General features: G+C 39.9%; 1 protein-coding gene and 1 non-coding gene across 8 annotated transcripts in view; both read left to right on the top strand.

Moving 5' to 3' along the window:
• Positions 1 to 17,914, top strand: part of PDE4D (phosphodiesterase 4D) — a 1,258,413-nt gene that overhangs the window by 1,075,810 nt on the left and 164,689 nt on the right. The gene's annotated exons all lie outside the window — the stretch shown is intronic.
• Positions 762 to 873, top strand: LOC125101390 (U6 spliceosomal RNA). The gene has a single exon (XR_007127809.1). It is a non-coding gene; the product is annotated as a U6 spliceosomal RNA (small nuclear RNA).

The raw sequence follows: 17,914 nt of genomic DNA, 5'->3' as shown, positions 1-17,914 counted from the left end.
TTTTCATGTGCAAGCAATTAAGACTCATTTAACAGCCCTCCCTCTGGAAGGTTTTGTTCTCCATCTGCCATAAATCAGATTCCTTAGGAACATGTTTGATTTTGAAACAATGTGAAAGTACTGTTCATTTTGTTCAAATTTCATTTATGTACCATTTTTTAAAGTGATGTAAATGGACAGCCACAAAAAGCTCAGCAGCTGGTCAAAACAAGACATCAAAGAAACCATTGAAATGGGGCAAAAAAATTAAAAAAAAAAAAACTAATATGCTGGGACAAAGCAAAATAAAAACCATAGTCTGATAAAACATTCCTCAGACACATTTTGCTCATGTTTACTTTACAGCAGATTTAAAATATGGGAAAATGGGAAAGTACTGCTTTTCCCAGTCTGGAGCTCACAGGATTGTATGTGAGGAAAAACAGTGAAAGAAGCCAGAAGGAGGAAGACAGAAAAAGATTAGATTTCTAAGTGTTTGTGGAGAGACTTGGTACTCAGCTATACATTTAAATAATAGTAAGACTCAAACTGATTTGTACCATACTTTTGTTCATTTAAAAACCATTAGTAAGTATTGTTCTCCCTCACCAAGGGTGAAGTCCATTTTAGTATGTTCAGTGAGCATCTTTGGATTATCCAAAAAAGAAGCTAATGCTTGGTCAAATTAAGAGGGAAAAATAAGTACCCCTGGGGCTAATAATACATTATATGTTAATAAAAAATAAAAAAAATTTTTAAGAAGTGGGAAAAATAATTATTAGGTTCTACGCTTATTTCAGCAGTACATATCCTAAAATTGGAATGATACAGAGAAGATTAGCATGGCCTCTGCCTGAGAATGACATGAAAATTTGTAAAGCATTCCATATTTTTTTTAAAGTTCTCAACATAAATGCCTATGAACTGGCAACTAAAATTCAACAAAATTTTTTTTAAAGGTTTTTTTTTTTTTTTTCTTAAACGTTTTTGAAATTAAATGTCACAATTTGGAGAAGTCACCCACAGAAAATCGTTTCCTCTGCCTAAACGAACGTCCCATTGTTTGGGGACTTGAAATAAATCACCCACATAGCTAATGCAGTAAGTCCCCATTTATATATCAATAGAAAATTTTGCCTACCAGCTTCCTAAGGCTTTATAAGCTGAATTGTTTTGATATCGTTTGATGAAAGGTTCTATAAAAGTTCAAAGTATTGTTGTTCATTTGGACAGTCACACCTGCACATTTAAAATGCCTTTGTGCAAAGCGTAGCCCAATCTGCTTTCACATCAAACCTTCAAAGAAGGGTAGATTCATAAGTGTGACAGATCCCCTTAGGTGTTTCCCTACAAAGAAAAAGTAAAACGAAGAGAACCACTCCCATCCCACCATCTTTGTCTCTTTGAGCCTGAGTATCAAATGGCGCCTCTAAAAAGAGAAGCAGAGAAAACGTTAGTACTTCTGTGCTAGAGATCTAACGCAAGATACGGAAGGTCTTCTGGAAGAAGTGGCACCTAAGAATTATCAAATAGTTGTTAAGTAAACAGAAGGGGGAATTGGAAATGGAGGGAGACACACTTAAAGGGCAGCTAAGCTCAGAAATCACTGACGTATGATGTCTAAAGGAGTTTGTTCCATTTTAGGGTGTAATTAAGAGTCACATGAATGTTGCGCTAGGCATTTAGGGTAGTGGTTCACAGACTTGTAGGTTCACTAGAATCACCTAGGGATCTTTTTAAAATTCCAAAGAATGAAAGAAGAAGATATAAAAGTTTCAGAGACCCAATTATAGCACAATAACGATGTCCAGGAATAAGGTCAAGTAAAGTCCCTATCCTAGCAAGATAGCTAGATTGCAGAAATATGGAGCAGGAGATTGTTGTAAATGATAAAAGAACAGATGTGTGGGGTTTAGTAACTGCTAATCATGATTTTGAGTGGATGTAGAATGGCTCTGACAGTATATGAATTATTATGATCCTTGCTATTATTTATAGCCTATATAGGTATGTATTGGATCAATATAGTTTGATACTTGAATTCCAATTTGGAATTTAAGGCTGGTTTATCTCCGTGCATGGATTACTTACATTTCATTTAGGAGAAAATGATCCATACGTCAAATATTCTAGGAAACCAAAGTTCATAATCTTAATCATTTGGAATGAAAATCTTTGAAAGGTATTATGCTCATTCATAACCACTTAAAGGCACGCACTGAATGTAAGGAAATTATTTTTAGTGGCTCTGGTCATGACTATATACATCTATTCTTCTATACTTCCTTGACATTCACAGAGGCATTTTAGAGCTAATGATCTATGGACTTTTTCCCCAACATTTAGGAGCCCCAAATGTTGCTGCACTTTAACTTCTCATTTCCTGCACTCAATGATTACCTCCTAACGTTCTTAGTGAACCTGGCATTACTGGCCTCTTCTGATCTGCTGCTTCTTTTGCTTTGGCAAACCAGAGTCCTAGCCATTGCACTGAGTCTGAATGAGAACAAATGAACTCAAAATAAAAGCGGGGTTGGGACCGGTCCATCTCTAAGGTACAGCTTTAGAATATTTAATGCATATAACAAATAAGAGGTTTTTTTGTTTGTTTGTTTCTTCAATTTTATTATAGTTTAAACACAATGTTACATTAGTTTCAGGTGTACAACATAATAATTCGACTTCTCTGTATGTTATGCTATGCTCACCACGAGTGTAGCTCCCATCTGCCGCCATACAACGCTATTATAATACCTTTGACTATATTTCCTATACTGTGCCTTTCATCCCTGTGACTTGTTCATCCCATAACTGGAAGCCTGTGCCTCCCACTCTTCACCCATTTCACTCATCCCCTCAACCCTGTTCCCTCTGGTAGCCATCAGAATCAGCCACCTGATTCTGCTTTTTAACAAATAAGCTTTTAAGTGCATTTGTTGACTGTTCTGGGGCTCTTTGCGTCTGGTACTGAACTGTAGTAGTACATGGACAATTAATTTCTGGGTGAATAGGTTATTATTAAACTATAAGAGCTAATAAAATTAATATTGACTTATCATCAAGCAATCAACAAAAACATGTTTAATTCTGTACTCTGGGTTTCAGGGAAATGGGAATGAATAAGATGCAGTCCTACTTCCAAGAAATTAGCAAGATATAATTGTTCATATGAAAAAGACACCAAGAATCTTAGATACTCTCCAGGATTGTGTCACAGACAACAAGTGTCTTAAGAATTCAGGAAGCAAAGATCATATTCAGATAAGCAATGATACACCTTGAATGCTTTTCAAATGTTAGAATAGTTAAATGTCCCTCCTGCCCAGACTTTTGTAATGGATGTGTTAATGAATGATCACTACCTAGCGACAGAGTTTTAGGATTGCTTCCAGCACCCCAGCGAATTAGCCCTTTACAGGAATATTTGCTATTACAAAAGAAAGATAATCACTTGTGATTTATTTATTTTTTGAGAGTGAAAGAGCACAGGTGGCAGGGAGGGGAGAGAGAGAATCTCAAGCAGACGCCCCACTGAGCACAGAGCCCAATGCAAGACTCAATCCTACAACCCCAAGATCATGACCTGCACCAAAAATCAAGAGGTGGATGCCTAACCAACTGAGCCACCCAGGTGCTCCTCACTTGTCATTTATTAACTTTCCTTCATCCTACATGGGGCCCTGAACTTGTGAAAGTTGTAGAAAGAGCAATAACCCTGAGGGGGTGGGGACCAAAGCTATAATCCCTCCTCTGTCACTAGCTCCCTGTTGAACCTTGAGTCAGTAATTTAAGCTGGTTTTCCATCTATAAAATGAGGATATTAGATTAGATGATATTTAAATATCCAACCAGCTGTTTTCTTTTTTATTTTTTAAAAATGCATACTTCTGATGAATTGCCTTCCTATAATTATACTTTCTATATAATTATATTTCCCTAAGAAGCGAATAAAAGATACACTAAGTCAGTGTCTGAATTCCACTTTTCCCAATATAGGTCCTGTAGAGAATATCCGGGATACCCACCATTTACTATTTTGAATTTTCAACAAAGAGTTAAAAGAAAATTCTGGCTTCCCTGGCTAGTCATCCTCTCCAGTTGGCAGAAGTCTTCGTGTGGACTTGATGGTTGCCTAGAGCAACAAAATATTAGGGACAGAAACATGTTCAGGGACTTGATTGTATAAGTGACTCAGAGCTGAGATCCCTTTCCCAGCTTGAACGGCGCCCATACTTAGCTAGAGTGGGTATTTGTCTATGCCTGTCTGCACCACTCCGCTGACTGGGAGGTGCCTGTTATTTTGCTTACAAAATACAGAAGCCAACCTCAAAACCTGCAGAGAAGGGTTAACTGGTCAGAAGGCAATCTTCATTCAGCACCTCTTACACATGAGAGATCGTTAGGACTAGTAAATATAAACAAGATGAAGAGGCCGATTGTGGGCTTTGAAGAGCACCTACCAAGAACATTATGAGAACTCAATAAAAACTCAATGTAAGAGCTACTCTTCAAAGCCAATTATCCCTTTCGAGTTAGGACAACCCACTGGAAGAGCTGTTCACAAAAATCAATACCCTTGTCCTTCTCTTTGTTGAAGCCAGACATCTCTAAATATGCTGTGAGTAAAAATGTGAAGTTAAAAAAAAAAGTTTTTCTATTCCTAAATTCCTTAAATCCTCAGGTCATCCCCTCCCTGTGCCATGAGTCTGGTTCTGTAATACCAATTAGTTCAGCTTGTTAAGGAAGTTATTAGCACCCAGGAGTCATGTCTGTAGGTTCTAGTCAGTGTTGCCTGCACCATGAAGTGGAGAGATAAGTATTAGCCAAGGCTCATTACCTGAAGTCCACCAGGTTTCATCTTACTTCTGTGTTTGCTTATGTTATTTTTATACCCAGTACACATTCTTCCCACTTGGACATGAACAAGATCATTATGATAATAACAGCAATCATATACTTTAACTTTTTATCCTGATGGAATATTTATTGTTTGTCTTCATGATCAGAAACAGGCCCTCTCAGTTTTGACATTATGGATTGTAATGACTATTCTTTTGGAGTGATTGGAAACATAGTCCTCAACTTACACAGTTTACATAGTAACTCTTATCCGCATAACCATAGCAGCTGTTTGGAAACATGGCTTTGGATCACTTGTTTGCAAATGTCTTTTTCCGTACAATCCTGGATGGAGTGGAACCCATATACGTTACTTGACATGTGAAACACATGTGACCCTGGCAGATGATTCCTCTGACCTTGAAAACTCCAGCTGCTTAGTCACTTTAAAAACAAGCCAATGCAAGTGATTTACTAGGCTTGGGCTTAGACCATTTTATGCCTACCGATGGGAATTCTGACCCTTCAGGGAAGGAAAAAAAAATGTGTAAGACAGTGGAAATGTGTCATGCTGGGTGTTAATGTGGTCATTAATTTTAGTACATTTCTTTACAAAAAGTGCAGAGACGACTGCTTGCCGTCACAGGAAAAAAAGGCAATAACGTCCCTGAGGCTTCCTTTTATTTTTCAAAAATTTCATGAAGAAATCCAAGTTATAGCTTTTGTTTTCTCTCCTTTCAACTGAAGAGCAGTCTGTAATCTCCTAGAAAGACCAAAGCTTCTTTGCTTATTGTAAAATTCTCTGCTTGGCGTTAGGTGGTAGAGAGTTCACATTCCCTTCCAAGGCAGCCTTCCAAGTGTTCCCGTCACTGTGTGTGCACATTGTTGTAGCTGGACTTTGGTTCAGCTGGAATGAAAGAGACCTGAAAAGTAATGCTTTAATCAAGATAGAAGTTTATTTCTCTTTCCTATAAAAGAGACATACAAGTGGGCAGTCCGGGGCTGGTACGGCTACTCCAGTGTCGTTAGGGACCTATGATTTTTTTTTCCCAATAATTCCTCCGCCATATAGGCTTTGCCTGAGTGATCCAAGATAACATCGAGAGAGCTCTAGCCATCACATCTAAATTGCCAGCAGTAGGACAGAGGAAGAGAGGAAGAATAGCACATCCCCTCCCTTTGGAAGAGAATTCCCAGAAACGCCACATAATGCTTCTATTTATATCTCCTTTGGCTCACTTAGACACCTGCCACATCTAGGTGCAAAGGACACTGGGAAATAGAATATGTCGTTTGGCAATCCCCTAATTAGGGGATTTCAGTCTCCTTTCCTCTCCTTCTTGCCTGTCCAGGCTCTCTCTCAAATTCCGTGCCATCCTGATCTCCTTACACCTCACAGAAAAGACCCAGCACTGTCAGTTTCAGGATCTGCCTGTTCCGTTTCCTTATCTAAACCTGGTGGGGAAAAATCACACATGTCTTGAAGCTGAAATTCAAGTAAAGTCAAGGTTCTACCCTCTGCTAGACCCTCAGTGCCACTTGACACCTTATTTTTGCTCTGTGCCCTCTCTCACTTCCCTTAGTGCTTATTCTGAAATTCCTTCCCTTTGTCAACCTTCCTGACCCTGCAGCTGCTCTGGACCCCCTTGCAGCAAGTGGCTTTACTTGTGCCTAATGAAGAAACTCACTGTGAGAATATGAACTTCCTTGGGTCTGTGTCCTCTTATTGACACCCATACCCATCCTTCTCTCCCTTCTGGCCTCAGCAAGTGATGTGTCCCTTCCCTTTCCCTCCCTTCCCTTCCCAAGTCAGTTTCTATATCTTTGCCCTTGGTGCTCTTTTCTCAGTCCTTCTAGGACCTTGCTCTGGCTTTTTCCTTTCTTTTTCTCACATTTGTGATCTCTCCTTTTCTTCTGCCTCTTTCCCTATTCATGTGTCTTAGTCTTAAAAACAACACAATGCAAAACAAAACAATAGCAAAGGCCAGTGACAGACCCCCTGTTGATCCCTTAACTCGTCCTTTTTTCCCTTCTTGGCCAAGCTGCTCCCCCTCCTCACCTCCCAGGCACCACCCAAGCCGCAGCAGGCAGACTTTCTCACATGCCTCTGCTCCCACCGCCTTCACCAAGGTATCCAAGGAGCTCCTTTTTGCCTTCTCTGCCTTGAGCTGAGAGACCTTCCTCTGAAACCCTCTCCTTATTCACTTACTCAGTAAGCCTTTATTCAACACAGATTTACTAGGAACCATTCTCTCCCAAATGATTTTACTCTCTTGCTGCTCCAAATATTCTTTCTCACACTTTCTCTTTTTCATCATCTGTCTTCCTCCCCTCCTCAAATAGGAGTATTCGAATTCTGGCTGATTGCTTTTCTCATTCTGTGCACTTTCTAGATGCTTTCATGTACCTCTGTAGCTTTACTTCCCAAACTCTGGTGACTCCCCAAACTCTGTCTCTGCTCAGGCCTCCTCCCTGATTTCATACTCAGGCAAAAGCCCAGTGCCTGATGACATTCCACTACTTACATACAGCATGTGTGGGGCACCTGGGTGGCTCAGTCTAGTTAAGCATCTTGATTTGGGCGCAGGTCATGGTCTCAGAGTCCTGGGATTGAGCCCTGTGTGGAGCTTGCTGCTCAGTGAGTCGTCTGCCTGAGATTCTCTCCCTCTTCCTCTGCTCCTCTTGTTGCTCGTGCTCTTTCTCTCAAATAAATAAATCTTTAAGACAAATAAATAAATAAATACAACACGTTTGAAAACTGAATTCATAGTTCTTTTCAAATCTGTTCTTCCTGTCTCAATTAGAAGCACTTTGAGCCAAACTGGAAACTTGGACATCATACACCTCTCCATCAAATAAATAATTATAGTTTTACTTTACTTTCTAAATATTTGTCATGGGGCACCTGGGTGGCTCAGTGGGTTAAACCTCTGCCTTCTCTCAGGTCATGATCTCCGGGTCCTGGGTTTGAGCCCCGCATCTGGCTCTCTGCTCAGCAGGGAGCCTGCTTCCCCCTCCCCCTGCCTGCCTCTCTGCCTACATGTGATCTCTGTCAAATAAATAAAAATCTTAAAAATAAATAAATAAATAAATAAATAAATATTTGTCAAATCTGTGCTCTCCTCTCCACCCCGCTGATCCTTCTCCAGTTCAGGTACTCCTCAGCTATCCCCAGATTACTGTAGTAGTCCCTGAAATAGTACTTTGAAACTGTCAGTTGCATTTAGCATTTTATAAATAAAATAGAATAGATATTGATTAGAGAGAATTAAATAGATAGCAATAGAATATAAAGCAGCATCTATAGTATCAAGGATAAGTATCATTTTATGATACTGTTAATACACACACACACACACACACACACACACACCAACATTCATAGCCATTTTACCATGAAAATGTATATCTTACTATGTATCAAAAATGTTGAGAACCACTTTCTTAAATAGTCTCTCTTTGATGTACTCCCTTTGGCTGTGCCTTCTGCAGTGCAACCAAATTGATATAGTTGAAAAATTAGTCTGAAAATGGCACTGCCCTGCTTAAAACCCTTCTGGACCTTCCATCAGCCACCAGATAAAATCTCATCTCCTCAGCAGTGATACATAGGACCCACCTGACTCTTCCAGCAACAAATTTCTTCCACCCATAGATGCCATGTGTCAAAGCTCTCTGCATTTGCTTGTTCTCTTCTCTCCATCTAGAACTCACTTTCCTCTCTTAATTGTCTGACTCACTTCACCTCATTCTTTGGGTAAGGTGACACCTGGATCCAAGCCCTGTCCTCTTCCCCAGGCTGGGTCAGGACCTTCTCTGTGTTACCATAACCTGTATACCTATCTCCGGCATAACTCTAGTGAAATTTTTTAAAGCTTTATTTATTTATTTGAGGGGAGGGAGGGGCCATGGGAAAGGGAGAGAATCTCAAGCAGACTCCCCACCGAGCATGGGGAGTGCTCCATCTCATGACTGAGATCATGACCTGAGCTGAAATCAAGAATCAGACATTTAACCAACTGAGCCACCCAGGTGTCCCTCTAGTAAAATTGTTCTAAAAATTAGTTTATGTCTCTTTATTCCCAAACAGCCTGCCCCATAATATGTCAGTTCTTTTGTTGTGCCTTCACGGTGCAGGGTATGGTGCTAGAACACCATCAGGATCGACTTGTGTGTCCCATAGTCCTGGAGTCAGGAGGTCCTTATACTTCTCTTCTCAGAATGTCTTAAATGGCTACTAAGTAGAATCTAAAGCCAAACATAGGGCAGTAGAAGCCAATGTTGCAAACTGTGTCTCCGACTCAAGAAGGAAAGTGGAATCAAACTGCCTCTTAAGCCCTTTGACAGAAGGGAATAACTTGAAAGAAAGGAAGGTTGGATGATGTCCATATTGTCATACCTCTGCGTCAGAATGAGGAAAATGTGAGAAGCAGTGCCAGTACTGACCAATATTTCATGTAAGTCCCATGGTCCTCCAAAAGGGCATGTTTATATGAAGAAGATAAAACTCCTTTTGGTTTATTCTGAATGGTGTTTAAGAGTAGCCTTACTCATGGTCAGTGAAAGTAAGCCAGCTGCGGGTCTGTGAGCACACCATTTATCCAGCTCTGTGGAAGTACTAGGGAAGCATGTCTGTGATTGACAAGTACTCAACTCCATGCCAAGTGCACTTTGGAGCATTTGTGTGATGAGTGTATAGAGTTTCTCCCTCCTGATCTGGGCTATGGCTTCATTTCTCCTCCCTATTGTAAGAATAGATCTCTGATATCTTTATCATACTTCACCTACAGCTCCACTTTTCTTCCTTTCCTTGAGAGGGTAAGAAAAACTCCACAGTGCATTCCTTTTATGCTTTGGGTATTGTGTTGTTTTATGGTCTTGTGCTTAGAGCTACCTCAGTACTCAACACTGGCCCTGGACCATGAGACTAATGAGAAAAGCAAAATGACTTCAAGTAAAAGGAAGTGGTTCATGTTGTGGAGAGAAACTTGGAAAGATACACCACCAAGAACACTAGGTGCTCTATTCTCCCTACAGGCTACAGCTGGGTTCGCACATTTCAAAATAACCAGTCAATTCATTCATTTCCATCAAATAGCTAGTCAATACAGTAAGGAGGAAGGGAAAATAAATGGGTTTTTTGGATGACTGGTTTAACATCATGTAACCTTGATCTTACTCATTTCCAAGGAATAATTTCAACTCTCTCTCTTTAAAAAAAAAAAAAAATGTATTTATGTGACAGAGGGAGAGAACACAAGCAGGGAGAGTGGCAGGCAGGGGGAGAGGGAGAAGCAGGCTCCCTGCTGACCAGAGAGCCCCGTCCAGGACTCGATCCCAGGACCCCAGGATCATGACCTGAGCCAAAGACAGATGCTTAAAGGACTGAGCCACCCAGGTGCCCCCGAATAATTTCAACTCTTAAAGAAATACAGCCTACTGCAAGTTAGTTTAATACAAAAATACATTTAAATAGGTATTCATATTCACCATGTACCTGTTTTTCCCAAGTGTCATGAAAACAGGTAAAAATAAGAGAGTGGGCATAGAAACTTGGAACATAATATGGAAAAAGAAAGGTTAAAATTATTAGGAGAAATTCACTCCTTTTTTTGTTCTCCTCTCCAAATCTCTCTCCTTCCGGCTTCCTCCATTTTGTTCTTGCCTTCACCTTTCTGTTCCTCTCTCTTTTAACCTCACTCACAGTAGCACCACTTAGCACTTAGCAAAGCCCTGTGCTAAGACAATACACGTGATCGTACTGGATTCTCACAACCTTATGAGGTAGGATTATTACACCATTTACAGAAGAACAAGTTGAAGCTCATAGTCATTATTTCCCATAGTTATTATTCCAAAGTTTATACAGCTGGGATTCCAACCCTGGCAGTTACGGTTCAGATTCTACACCAAGAACACAACCCTCTGTTGCATTGCTCTCATTTCATGGCTGTTCACTTTTATTTCTTCCATATTCTATTTTCATGTTCTCCCCTGCAGTCTCCTGCACTTCTTTCATTATATTCTCTACCTTGTTTTTTCCTACTCTCTCTTCTGCCTCCTTCCCTTATTTCTCTGTGCTCTCCTGTATCTTATCTAATATTGGTTTCCTTACCCTCCATACCCTGTTAATTCCAAGCTCCCAGAACCCATCCCCTTCTCTCCTCATGATACCTCCTTGTTTCTCCTGGTAGAATCTCCCAGCCTGAGACTCTGCCCCTCTGTCATTCTTGACAGCTGCCTTCCCAACATCTGTGTGTGAGATAGGAGTGGGGTGTGGTTTGATGCTCAAGACAGAGCAAGCATATATTCAAGAACAGCTTGGGCCACTCTGCTCTCATATGCAAGGAGTGCCATTCGTGATCCTAAAGTGGTTATGGAAGGGAATTTCATTGCTGCCAGAGATGTCCCAAGTTAGGTTTCTATTGAGCTCCAGATGGCCTCTAGTGACTCAAAAAAGAAGATGCGTCTTGCTATGATCCCTACCAGGAAGTGAGCACCAAGCAGCAAGTAGAAACCAACTCAAGGACTATGAGATCCAAGATGAGTAGAATTCCTTTGTATAGTTGTAATAAATGTGAGGGGTACACCATGATGTTGTACTTCGGAAAAAGTTATATCTTGCTTGAGTGACCATATTTTCAAACAGCCAGTAAAAGACAGAAGAGTTTCATTTCCTTGAATCAAGCCTATTAGGTAACTTTTCCTGGAACCACTCTTAAGAGTTCCAAGAAAGAACTCCAGATTCCCAGGCTATTGGCAAAAAGTGGGTGTCTTGACACAGTACTTCACAAAGGTCCCACATTAGCATATAGTAGCATTCCCATCAGATTGGCTTAGTTATCAGAAATAACTGGATCGCAATAAATGTCATTCTTACAAGGATTAGGGTGTAACAGTTTGGAGGAATCCTTACAGTTCTAGAGAGTTACAATCTCTTTTGCTCGTAGGAAATAGGGTAATTTTTCTTGAGACTTTGCTACTTTTTGTTTGTTTGCCTATCTGATGTTTTCTTTTTCTGGACCCACTTATTCTGTTCTTCATGTTCTATGTGTGTTCATTGTCCTCACCTTCATACGGCTTGCCATAGCTTTTCTAACTCTGACTTGACTTCAGACCACCTATAGATGGATTTGTTTCCTACTTTTCCTGACACCAGTTACCTTGTTTGCAATGTCTCATTGGCAGTTACAGGTAAATAGAAACTACAGATTTGTAAGTAAATTAGACAATTTTTTATTCTAGGCACATATGAAATAAGCCATTGTTACTCTTGAGCCCATGAATTGCTTGCTTTGGGGTTAGATCTCCAGGCCTGGTATATTTAACATTTTAGACAATATTCTCTTAACAAGTAATTTTTTTTATTAACATATAATGTATTATTTGTTTCAAGGGTACAGGTCTGTTAGTCATCAGTCTTATACAATTCACAACGCTCACCATAGCACATACACTCCCTAGTGTCTATCCCCCAGCCACCCCACCCCTCCCACCTCCTCTCTGCTCTAGCAATACTCAGTTTGTTCCTGAGATTAAGAGACTCTTATGGTTTGTCTTCCTTTCTGGTGTCTTCTCGTTTCATTTTTTCCTCCCTTCCCCTATGATCCTCTGTCTTGTTTCTTGAATTCCTCATATCAGTGAGATCATATGATAATTGTCTTTCTATGATTTACTTATTGTGCTTAGCATAATATCTTTAATTCCATCCATGTCATTGTAAATGGCAACATTTTCATTTTTTTTGATGGTTGCATAGTAGTCCATTATGTATCTATATATACCACATCTTCTTTATCCATTCATCTGACATCTAGGCTCTTTCCATAGTTTGGCTATTGCGGACATTGCTGCTATAAACATGAGGCTGCACGTGCCCCTTCAGATCACTACGTTTGTATCTTTAGGGTAAATACCCAGTAGTGCAATTGCTGGGTCATAGGGTAGCTCTATTTTCAACTTTTTGAGGAAACTCCGTGCTGTTTTCCAGAGTGGCTGCACCAGCTTGCATTCCCATCAACAGTGTAGGAGGGTTCCCCTTTCTCTCTCTGCATCCTTGCCAACACCTGTCATTTCCTGACTTGTTAATTTTAGCCATTCTGGCTGTGTAAGGTGGTATCTCACTGTGGTTTTGATTTTTATTTCCCTGATGCCAAGTGATATGGAGCACTTTTTCATGTGTCTGTTGGCCATCTGGATGTCTTCCTTGCAGAAACGTCTGTTTATGTCTTCTTCTCATTTCTTGATTATATTATTTTTTTTTTTGGGTGTTGAGTTTGATAAGTTCTTTATAGATTTTGGATACTAGCCCTTCATCTGACATGTCATTTGCAAATATCTTCTCTCATCTGTCAGCTGTCTTTTGGTTTTGACTGTTTCCTTTCCTGTGCAAAAGTTTTTTTATCTTGATGAAGTCCCAATAGTTCATTTTTGCCCTTGCTTTCCTTGCCTTTGGTGATGTGTCTAGGAAGAAGCTGCTGCGGCTGAGGTCGAAGAGGTTGCTGCCTGTTTTCTCCTCAAGGATTTTGATGGATTCCTGTCTCACATTTAAGTCTTTTATCCATTTTGAGTCTATTTTGTATGTGGTATAAGGAAGTGGTCCAGTTTCGTTCTTCTGCATGTGGCTGTCCAATTTTCCCACACCATTTGTTGAAGAAACTTTTTTCCCATTGGACAGTCTTACCTGCTTTGTCGAAGCAGGTAAGTTGACCATAGAGTTGAGGATCCATTTCTGGGCTCTCTATTCTAAAAGTTTTTTGAGAGTCTCCAGGTTCCAGACCTAAGCAGGGATCTTGAGATACAAAGATGACTGAAAGCAGCATTATCCTTATCCTGAGTCCCTCTAATCTGGGATCCAGGAGAAAGGAGATATACATTAATCAGATAATCATAGTACAGAGTATAAAATTCCAAACTGAAGCATGTGATATGAAGGAAAAACTCTGAGAGGGGCAGCCAGAAGAAGCCCAGCCTGCTCATACCGCTGGAATCTCCTGCAAAAATAAATAATCATGCCTAGCTGACTGGATGTTCTGAGAAGAATCCAGAGGCCTGTAAGCCAATCAACCAGAATAAGCAAGTTTATGTCAAAGCCTTTTCTTCTGTTGTTGTACTCAGTTTGCCATGACTCTGTGGCAGAACTTGATAGGCAGGATCAGTTTCTTTGCTGTTCTCCCACCCAGAAAATGTGTCTTTCTTTGAAAGACTGACCCTGGCTCTTCTTCCTCCTCTTCCTTCACCAGCACAACTGTAGCATCTTCCTCCCAGATCTAAGGCCCTGAGTTTGGACCTCCCAAGTGGCGGGACTCTAGACTAATCCATTAAGTCTGCTAGATTTTCAAAACACTCATTCACATTTGGATGCCTGGGGCCTCTCATGCAACCCTGGCTGAGCTCATTTCTGTGCCTGCATTTTAAACCCTTAGAGTCAGGATTTCACCAGAAGACTTTCAAGTAATTGCTTAGATGGCACAATAGAGATATCCAGGTTGAAACAGAAATGATGTACTAATGAGTCTGCTGTTTTTTGCAAGGCCCAGCAATGGGGAACCTCCCTTTCGGACAACTTTGCCAAGCCACCGTGAGTTGTGGTTACACTTGGTCGCACATCTATTGACAAGAAAAATTTAAGGGAGGTAGGAAGAGAGGCAGTTTATTCTTGTCTTTCAGTAAACCTGCACAACCACAGAGAATCCTCCCTAGGAACCTAACACAAGAATTTTAAGGACCGTTTTCTTTCAGACTCTGAAATTCTGCTGAATCTCTATCCCAGTATCTCTCAAAGTTTCACAGCCTCCCTTTGTCTCTAGGCTGTAGCTTGTGCCTGGAATTCCTATTCCAAGGTTCTCCTGTGGTATTTTTAATAGTGTTGTTTGAAGCTGCAGCCAGCTTCCCCATGGTTTGGGAGTTAAATGGAATACAGTGATGTGGTGTGCTGTAATAGTTCTTGGAGGAATGTCAGGACAAATTAAAATCTAAATAAGATAGCACCTGAAAGAATCTGGCCCTTAGTGAAAGGACTTAACATTATGGAAGGGTGTTGATCTCTAATTCTTGGTGTTTCTGTTGACCCCTATATGCTTGAAAGGAAGTGTTTACTATTGACCAAACTGAGTTTGACACCAGTTTTGGAATCGAATGCAAAATGTGCACTCGGATTCACTGTTGTTTGCCCATCTACTTTGCCCATGTTTGTTTTTCTGTCTAGTTAAGCATGAGTATGTGTGATAGTTTAAGAGAAAAGGGTACTCTTGAAGAAAGGGGGGAGGGGAATAATTAACACCTTTGCTCAAAGCACCAAATTCTATGAGCTGATGATTGCCAAGTTTGGGCAATGATTAGTACCATTGCTACCAGAATGGGTCTGGCATCTCTTACACGTAATCCCAAAGCCCAGGCCCACACTGAGCAAAAGTATTATAGGATTCCACAGTCTAATACTGGTCAGCTTTTCCTTGGAACAATTAACATCATCGGTGTATTTGAACCGTATAAGGATTAGAGCAATGGAAATATTTTTCCTGCTATTTAAAACAAATCCAAATTTTTAAAAATTGTACATATATCATACCATATATATATATATATATATATATACATATATATATATATTTGGTTACAGATCATATATATATATGATCTGTATTTGGTTTTAGTAAATGGCTTTATTTCCAGTGAATATTTAGAGGCCCACTGAGTACCTATCATCTGTGGAGTTCCTTTTAAAAGTCTTCATTGGTGATAGATTTATTCTGGGGAGAATAGGTTATATATAAAATATGATTAATACCCAATTAAAGTAATAACACACAACTTGTATCGAGTGCTTGTTAGGCCAGGAGCTGGGCTAAGATTTCTGCTTGCCTTGTTATTTCTTCCTCCCCATATTCTGTGAGGAACAGGTCTGTCATTGTCATTTCCATGGGACAGAGGAGACCACAGGAGCTTAGAGCAGAGGAGTGACTTGAGGGCTTAGATAATATTTAAGGAGTTATGGTGAGAAGAAAAAGCCTCCTTCAGTTCAACTGAAAAATCTTAGTGTTTCTTTTTTTTTTTTAAATAAGATTTTATTTATTTACTTGACAGAGAGATCACAGGTAGGCAGGAGGCAGGCAGAGAGTAGGAGGGGAAGCAGGCTTCCTGCTGAGCAGAGAGCCCGATGTGGGGCTTAATCCCAGGACCCTGAGACCATGACCTGAGCCGAAGGCAGTGGCTTAACCCACTGAGCCACCCAGGCACCTAATCTTAGTGTTTCTTTCCCACTTTTAAAATATTTTTTTCCTCTGCTCTCAACTGAAATAAGGTCACCCAGCCTATATGTTATAGAAGCAGGACTCTGAAGTCACTGCCACCAAAGTAAGTCAGCAATTCGGGAAAAGGCGTATTTTTTTCTAATCGAGGTTACTTCCAATAATGACATGACTAAATCACCAAGATTACTGGCCTGAGTACCAAATCATTCCTGTACTGAGAAAAACAGGAAATAACTCAGATATAAATGATGAAAGTGGCTGCTGACTTAGGAAGACATTTGAAAATCCCCTCATACTGATAAATCACACCCTGGAGCCTACTACAATTTAGTGTGGGTGATATTCATAACTGTTCCTCTAACTTGAAGGATTTTAGAAATAGTCGAATGGGAAGGTCACGAAAACACTATTCAAATTATAGATTTTATGGGGAAAAATAATTACCATATCTCTTTGGACATGGTTAGAAAGAAGCAAAAATTCTGGCAAAAGAACAAATTATGTGACATGTAGTTATTAAGTTAAAACCCTTTTGAGTTTACCATGGAAATGTCTTAAAATCTGATTTAGGAACTTGGAGACAAAAACAAGACCTTAAGAAATTCTAAATGCCATTTATTTAGACAAGTGTTAAAAGAGTAGAGATTTAAACAGTTTCACAACTTGTGGTTTTCAGGGGTCAAAGTCAAGATGACTCTGTAGATGACTCACACTGCCCAACTCACTGAAAAATATAGGCAGCTTTGACAAGCGGTGAATTTTATCAATTTTATCCCAAACGATCCATCTCAAGAATGACTTGAGAGTTTAGGCAATATTTTAAAAAAGTTTCTTTCTGGTCAGTTGAAAGCTCTTAATAGGTGTTTCTTTTCTACTTTTCAGAGTACCTCTCTCTGCTCTCAACTGTACCATAAGAATGTATTTTTTGTTGTTGTATGGTAAGGAATATTTGAGGGGCTCCTGGGTGGCTCAGTTGTTAAGGGTCTGCCTTCTGCTCGATAATGATTCCAGACCCTGAAAGACCCCTGCTCAGCAGGAAGCCTGTTTCTCCCTCTCCCACTCCCCTTGCTTGTGTTCCCTCTCTTGATGTGTCTCTCTCTATCAAATAAATAAATAAAATCTTAAAAAAAAAAAAGTAATATTTGAAATAGGAGTTGCAGAGGCACTCCATTTTTCAAATTGGCCTAGTACTGCCGTGTACCCGTGTACCCTTTAACTGTTAACGTTATGGCCAGAGGTGTGAATCAAGGGGAGTATAAGTCTAGCTTATATATATTCTTTTCAATATTTCTATTTATTTTATCAAGATATATTTTTTACTGAGGAAATAAAGTCCTAGGCAATTGTTTTCTGCAGTGTTTCTGTAGAGCTCCTTATCCAGTTATCAAGCTCGGTCTTGCTGCTCTGCTCCTGCCCGAGACAGAGTCTGAATAAGAAGAAACTCTCCAAATCCAATTTGGAAATAAAAAAAATCAAAACTCTTTCAACAATTTGCACTGGACCACGTTATGTGATTTGGAAGAGAGTGAGTCAGATTGTTTCCATTTCTTGATGAAATAACTATCTCATTTACCGACTTTAAGGAAATGACCCTCTTCAGTGGCTTTGAAAGTGTTACATTTCTATCCTAAGCTACTATTAGTGATTACTGCTCATACGTAGGACTATATTTACAAATGAGAATATTTTTATTTTTATTTTTTATTTTTTTTAAAAGATTTATTTTTTTTTTTAAGATTTTATTTATTTGACAGAGATCACAAGTAGGCAGAAAAGCAGGCAGAGAGAGAGAGAGGGGGAAGCAGGGTCCCTGCCAAGCAGAGAGCCCAAAGCAGGGCTTGATC

This window comes from Lutra lutra, chromosome 5 (genome assembly GCF_902655055.1).
Source record: "Lutra lutra chromosome 5, mLutLut1.2, whole genome shotgun sequence".
Classification (NCBI taxonomy): domain Eukaryota; kingdom Metazoa; phylum Chordata; class Mammalia; order Carnivora; family Mustelidae; genus Lutra; species Lutra lutra.
This window is presented reverse-complemented; position numbering and strand designations above follow the sequence as displayed.